Source organism: Myxocyprinus asiaticus, chromosome 9, assembly GCF_019703515.2.
Source record: "Myxocyprinus asiaticus isolate MX2 ecotype Aquarium Trade chromosome 9, UBuf_Myxa_2, whole genome shotgun sequence".
Taxonomy (NCBI): domain Eukaryota; kingdom Metazoa; phylum Chordata; class Actinopteri; order Cypriniformes; family Catostomidae; genus Myxocyprinus; species Myxocyprinus asiaticus.
The window spans coordinates 41,124,630-41,132,195 of NC_059352.1; positions in this window are offsets into that span (position 1 = coordinate 41,124,630).

Here is a 7,566-nt window from a genome sequence, read left to right on the forward strand (position 1 = left end):
TTTATGTTGCATAGTTTTGTTCATGGTTTTCAAATACAAGGACATGCATCAAGTGACATTATTTTTGTTGTTGACATCAACAACAAAAGTGACTGGAAGTTTTCTGTCCCCCCTTTTAAAAATTGAAGAGCATATTTACTTATATGAGCCCATTATTATCCCATTTGTTTCCTAATTTCAAACATATTTCAAACAGAACATACATATTACATAGGAGGAAAGGCTCCTCATTACTATGGTTAAGTCAGTGTTGCTAGTCTTAAATAACAGTAATAATAACAAATTATAGTATTTATGAAAAAATAAATACTAGCTGAAACACATCTTGACACTTTAACTACAGCTGCCACTGTTGATATAAAATGAGGTCTAATAGATTCTACCTTTAGATTATTTCACATGAAACTATAACATTTTGTCAAAATATAACAGTTACTTTTATTCATGTAAAATCGTGAAACAATTTTGTAAAGGTGATGATATATATTATTGTATAACTGCTTAATTCAGAAAAAAACAATGGATGGTATACAACTTAATTTTTTGACAGTTGACACAGAAACTGAAAACATGTTAATAATAGAAGTGTTCGAGTTATTGTATTTTAATTTATTTTTGAATAACTTTTTAGGTCCGGACCAAAAAATGACAGTCACGTCATGTCAGATTGTAGTAACACTGGGCTCTTTTGAAAAAATGCATCAACCAAAAATTTAAAAACTGACTCCTTAGTGAAAAAAGGTTCCCGACACCTGGTCTAGCTGATCCCACAAAAGCTCAATGGGGTTAAGATCCATAACACTCTTTTCCAATTATCTGTTGTCCAATGTCTGTGTTTCTTTGCCCACTCTAACCTTTTCTTTTTGTTTTTCTGTTTCAAAAGTGGCTTTTTCTTTGCAATTCTTCCCATAAGGCCTGTACCCCTGAGTCTTCTCTTTACTGTTGTACATGAAACTGGTGTTGAGCGGGTAGAATTCAATGAAGTTGTCAGCTGAGGACATGTGATGCATCTATTTCTCAAACTAGAGACTCTGATGTACTTATCCTCTTGTTTAGTTGTACATCTGGCCTTCCACATCTCTTTCTGTTCTTGTTAGAGCCAGTTGTCCGTTGTCTTTGAAGACTGTAGTGTACACCTTTGTATGAAATCTTCAGTTGATTGGCAATTTCAAGCATTGTACAGCCTTCATTCCTCAAAACAATGATTGACTGACGAGTTTCAAGAGAAAGCAGTTTCTTTTTTGCCATTTTTGACCTAATATTGACCTTAAGACATGCCAGTCTATTGCATACTGTGGCAACTCAAAAACAAACCCAAAGACAATGTTAAGCTTCATTTAACGAACCAAATAGCTTTAAACTGTGTTTTATAAAATGGCAAGTGATTTTCTAGTAAAATTTTCTCATTTTTAAATGATTTCTAATTAACAATTTTGCATGATTACTCAAGGAAATGGGGCCTGTCTAGATTTGATCAAAAATGACTTTTTTCAAATAGTGATGGTGCTGTTTTTTTACATCAGTAATGTCCTGTGATCAGTTAAATGCCACTTTGGTGAATGAAAATACCAATTTCCTTCAGAAACAGCAAAATCTGTACATTATTCCAAACTTTTGGCCCCCAGTGTATATTTTGCATTTTCCTGCTCTGTGTGTTGCTGTCAAGAAAGAGCACAAAAAAAATAAATAAATAAATTAAAAAAAAAAAAAAAAAAATTTATTACAAATAAAATAGAGCCTCTCTACTGCCCCCTGGAGGAGGCAAGAAAAAAGGAGTAGGCTGTCCTTTGCCACAGAGAAAGCTAAATGAAAGAAAATCAATCAATCAACCAATTTCAAAGGATAAATAAATAAATCCCATTTGAGCTATGTGGGAGTGTAAGAGTTAAAATAATCGAGGAAAAGCAAAAACTTACAACATCTGGTATTTCCAGGCGGTCTCCCATCCATGTACTAACCAAGACCAACACTACTCCCCTTTAGAGCTTGGGCATGCTCATGGTAGTATCGCCATCATCATGAGTCGCCGTAATCTGCAGGCTATTTAAAGAAAGACCAGGGGGAGGTTCCAAGATAGAGCGTTGCACGTGAAGTGGAAAGTGGCGCGTGAGTGGAGGACAAACATTAATCCAGGCAGCAGAGAGGATTTTGAGAAGGACAAAGGCAAGAACGGCGCTTGATTCGAAGTAGGTGGATATAATGGACGAATCTTCGGATGGTGGAAATGATCATGATATGGAGTTCTAGGTAGTACGGTATAATAAAAGGAAAAAAGTACACAGCATGGGTGATGAGTCTGAATATGAACAAACATATAATAGTAGAACAGACATACAAGTCAAGGAACAATGAGGAATGTTGACAACAATACATGGATCCTGTTAAATTATCAAAGGCAATAGAAATAGGAACAGGGAAGGGGCAATATGTCTGAGCAATGGAAGGGTTTTGATTAAATGTAAAGATGAGAGTCAGAAAGCAAAAGTCCTAAAATTAAACTTGCTGGTGGAAATATAATCCGCTCCGAAACAGGTATGAAAAACGTGGGGTGATTTCAGGTGTGCCTTTAAATGTATCTATGGATGAAATAAAAGGAAACTTGGTTGGAGGTAAAGTTGTTTCAGCTAAAAGATTGTTGACATGGAGGGATAACGAAAAATGTGATATGTACCCCCTCCTCTGCGTTGTTATAAATGTCAGCGTATAGGACATACTGCTGTAGTTTGCAAAGGAAAGATCCAGCTGGGGTAAAATCTTTCCGTGACAGAGAGAGCTCTCACTCCACCTGCTGGCTGTGCGAGGGATCACGTGTGAGAGCTGGACTGATAATGGTATCATTTAAAAAATTTAACCCTAACCCTTTAACCCCACTGTATCTATATGAATTTCTTTAACTCATTATAAATTATTACTAAACTAATCTTTGTGAAGTAAACAAATAAAGAGGCTCTTTGAAAGTTGTACTTCTCAGTATTAAGAATTTCTCAATTTTTGCTTTTGCTTAAGGTAGAAGGCATCCTAAGCTTTCTATAAAGGTGTAATGTTAGGTTATGTGTGTTTGGATCATAATTAAATGCATAAAAAAATATAACATTTCCAAAAGTTTCTACTTGACCATATTCACCCAAGAGTATTTAAAACAAAAATTAATTTGAGATCATTTATATTTTATTTTAGTTAGTTTTGGGGTTATGAAAAATGTATTTAGTTTAGTATTTTTTTCCAATCATTTTACATTTTATTTTAGTTCATGAGAATTGTTTTAGTTGGTTTTGGTTTTTGTTAACTGTAATAACACTGGTGCAGTTAAATCAAAAGTTTTACATAGAAGATAAAGGAATGCAATACCACAACATATTTAATGACCACTGTTAATTAATTATTAAAGTTATGTAGTCAAAAAAAGTAATTTAATTTTTTTAAATCCAAATTGACCATTAGAAGTGAAGTGCCTGCCTATACCATCACTGTTATACTAGCCATGATTTGTGTGTCAGTTGATAAAATGATTAATTTTATTTATATTCTCTATAATTTAACGTAGCCAATATCCAATTAGTAATTACGGTTGTGTAACTTTTCCGGCATATAAAAAGCGTGTCATGCCCTGACAGCCAAGGACGAATTTCAAGCACAACATTACCTAAGACATATCTATATATGTATATATCATGCTTATCTTGTTCATAATGTAACTTAACACTAGTGACTTATAAATGTGCTGCCTTCATTCAGAATCAAAAATTGTAGAAAGCATGCACATCCAAACAATGTTTGAATCCAGGTGCACGACCAAACAATGTACATCCATAAAAACTCACAACAAAGTCGGCACACTGTTGCTCCTACACTGTAAAAAATACATCTCCTTTAACTTAAAACTTCAGTTTAACTGATGCCTTAAAGTTTTAAGCTAAATCAATACGGATTTAAAAGTTATTTCAACTCATAAGTTTTCCCAATTCATTATTTTAAATTTAGACTGTTTTTAAGACTAAATGTAAAATAATGCAATTTTATTTTTTGTAAATTATTTGTAAAATAATTTGTACAGCTATGTTGATTTAACTTAAAACTTTAAGGCAGCAGTTAAACTTAAATTAAGTTGAAGTGCAATGTACATTTTATACAGTGCAAATAAAGGTAATGAGCTCACCACATAAGCAAATGTGATGTTTCAAGCTACATGCAGCATACATACAGCGTGTTACCATCATCTAGGATATTTGCACGTTATGCACAAAATTTTGCCAAACCCACTTGCGCCTAGACTTTGCGCATCTTGCACGAAAATGGCAAAACTTCCTGGCCATGCCCATTGACTTTGTGTGTATGGCTTATGGCATTGCGATGTGTTAACCATTATTTATAAACTGAAATGTATAAAATTAAAACCATAAATAAAAGATGTGTTTTCAGTTTTTATCATGTGTGCAATATGCCAAATAACACACATTAATAATGGTTTAAATATATACATACATTATATACTGTATGTACAAGGCATGTGTATGTATACAGTATGTGTGTGTCTGTTTAGTTATATTAAGTTTATACCTAAATGCATGATGGTAATGAACTATGTATTATTTGTATATCTGATGTGCTAGCCAATTCAGCCGAAATACTGATGTGCCAAACAACCACAAAATCAATAAGGCAACCAACCCCAATCACACTCTCTTCATAAAACATAACATATAGTTATCAAATTACCAGAAAATTACTCTGTGGCAACCAACCCCTGTTGCCGATGAACCATGGTAACCCTTATAAATTGATGTAGTTTATAGGCTGGTGTGAGATATTATATATATATATATATATATATATATATATATATATATATATATATATATATATATATATCATTTTTTTCTTTTCTTTTTTTTTTCATTTCCGTCTGTACTCCCAATAATGTTGTGTTTAGAAAAAGTATTTTTGCTTTTGGCTTATTGATATGGTGTATGGCTGTATGTATCCCATGACATATGCTAGTCTATCTAGTAACAAGGTACACAGGTACAATCCTCTGAATGTTAATATAATATTTTAACATCAAAATCTAACATTCAGTTGGCTAGATTTGAGAAGTTTTGGATTAAAATCATTATGGTGTTTCCATATTCAGTTACAGAGGCTCAGTGCAATATGACAGGCTTTATCTAAAATCTACAATGTTGTATAGTGGAAATATATACCTTTTGTTATGACAGTAACCTAATGTTTTTTCACTCCATTTTAAAACATCTTTTTTTTTTATCCCCAGTCATTGTGTATCACAGCGTATTAAACATTTGTTTGCAAATTGTTTGTGGTTTGCAAAAGCACTGACATGTTTCTTATGTGTTTGTTTGTGTACCACTCCATCCCTATTTTCTTTAGCCTGTTTTATTTGTCTATATGATGCTGTGCTGATCTCCCCTAATGATAAAACAAAAAGCAGTATATGTAGAAAATAATATGCTTAGAAGTTTTGCTGTATGTCACCATCACTTGCTTTAATAAATCTCTTTAAAAAAGACTCTTATTGTTGTGATTTTTTTTTATAAAAATGTATAAAAAAAAATTTTTTTTGTTTTTTATATATATATATTTAAATTAGCATAATTTAATTTGTGGCATTCATTTGTGCAGTGGTGAATGGCACTGCAGCGGTAGAAAGGAGATCTGATACACTGAAAATTATGGTGGAGTGTTCAAGAAAATTTTTGAACTTCACATGTATATCAGCTGAGCAGGTTCATGAGATATTAAACCCCAAAGAAGGGAAAGCTTAGGGAAATATAACAGCAAGTTATGAAGCATCTCAATGTAGTGATATGTAGCATTATCATGTCTTTCCTGTTGCTTCATTGGAATGGCAGAAGCTTAATAGCTAATGGACAGGAGTTTAAAAAATATGAATATGGATATGAATAAATCTCCTGACATCATTTGTATACAGGAAACATTGCTATGCAGATCCTTGGACTTTAAGCTGAATAGTTATGAAGCAATAAGGAAAGACAGGAAATATGGAAGAGGTGGAGGATGTGTAATATTTATAAAAAGAAACTTGGTATATAGACTTGTAAATAATGAAAGTAATGCTGAATGCATATGTATAGAAGTAATGGGAAAACGGTACAATTAAAATATTAAATTTCTATAATCCATGTATAAAATTAACAGGTGATGTTTTGAAAGGGGCCATGGGAGAAATGTCAATTAAATTGATTATATGTGGTGATTTTTAATTCTCATAATAGTGTTTGGAGTAGTAAGGACACAGATAAAAATGGGAAAATAATAGAAGAATTCTTGGAAGTGAACTCTTTAATATGTCTGAATGATGGAAGGTCAACTAAAGTGGACATAGTAAGAAACAGAATGTCATGTCTGTATATTAAAGTAGTTTCAGCTTCATTAGCCAGCAAATGTATATGGTCAGTATCTAATAGTAATATAGGTAGTGTTCATTTTCCAGTGATTTGTGAAATTAAAAATATGATTCAACAACAAAAATGCTACTATGGAATTAGATGGGTATATAAAAAGGCAGACTTGGAAAATTTTCAAATGCTGTGTGAAGAAAGAATCAATGATCTGTCATTCGAGGGAAATATTGATGACTTTCAATGAGAAAGGAATAAGGCATTTTGAATTTTAAAAAGAACACTCACCCAAGATGCAGTCATCGATTATCAGAGGAAAAGAGCATTTGTTAGGAAGATTATTAAAAGTAAAAAAAGGAAAGCTTAGCAAAATGTTTGCAATACGATTGGGAGAGAAACTGAAATAAATGTGGTTTGGCGTATTATCAAGAAGATGAATGGGATTGATAGTTTCAAAAGGATTCCTGTTATGGAAGAAAATGGAGAGGTAGCTATTACAAATAAAGACAAGGTTAAAATTCTGGCTCAAACATTTGCTAAAGCTTATAGCATTGAAAATTTAAATGATACATTCTTAGCGAGAAGACAACAAATTAGGAATATGTATGAAAATGTTTGTAAGAAAAAACAGGAACTCAATAGTATTTTAGATGAAGAATTTAATATTTTTGAATTAAGGATAGCTATTAATAATTCAAAGAATACTACACCAGGTAAGGATATGATAAGCTATAAAATCTTAAAGAAATTGCCAACTAAAGCGTTAAAAGTATTATTGGATATATATAATTATATATGGAATGAGGGTGTCCTACCAAAGGAGTGAAAAACTGCAATTGTGCTTCCATTAGCTAAACCTGGGAAAGATATAACAAAACCTAGTAGTTAGAGGCTTATTGCTCTAACCTCTATATTATGTAAAATAATGGGGGAAAAAAAATGATAGTGAGGTGACTAAATTATTTTAAACAATCCAATGTGGTTTTAGAAAAAGTAGGTCTACATTAGATGCCCTGGGGTCTGATGTATAAACGTTGCTTACGCACAAAATGGGCATTGAAATGTGCGTAAGCAATTTCCCATGAACATATCGGGATTTATAAAAAATAAACTTGCCATAAATACACTATATTGCCAAAAGTATTCGCTCACCCAAGTCCAGTCGTGAAATTTCCTCGCTACTAAATAT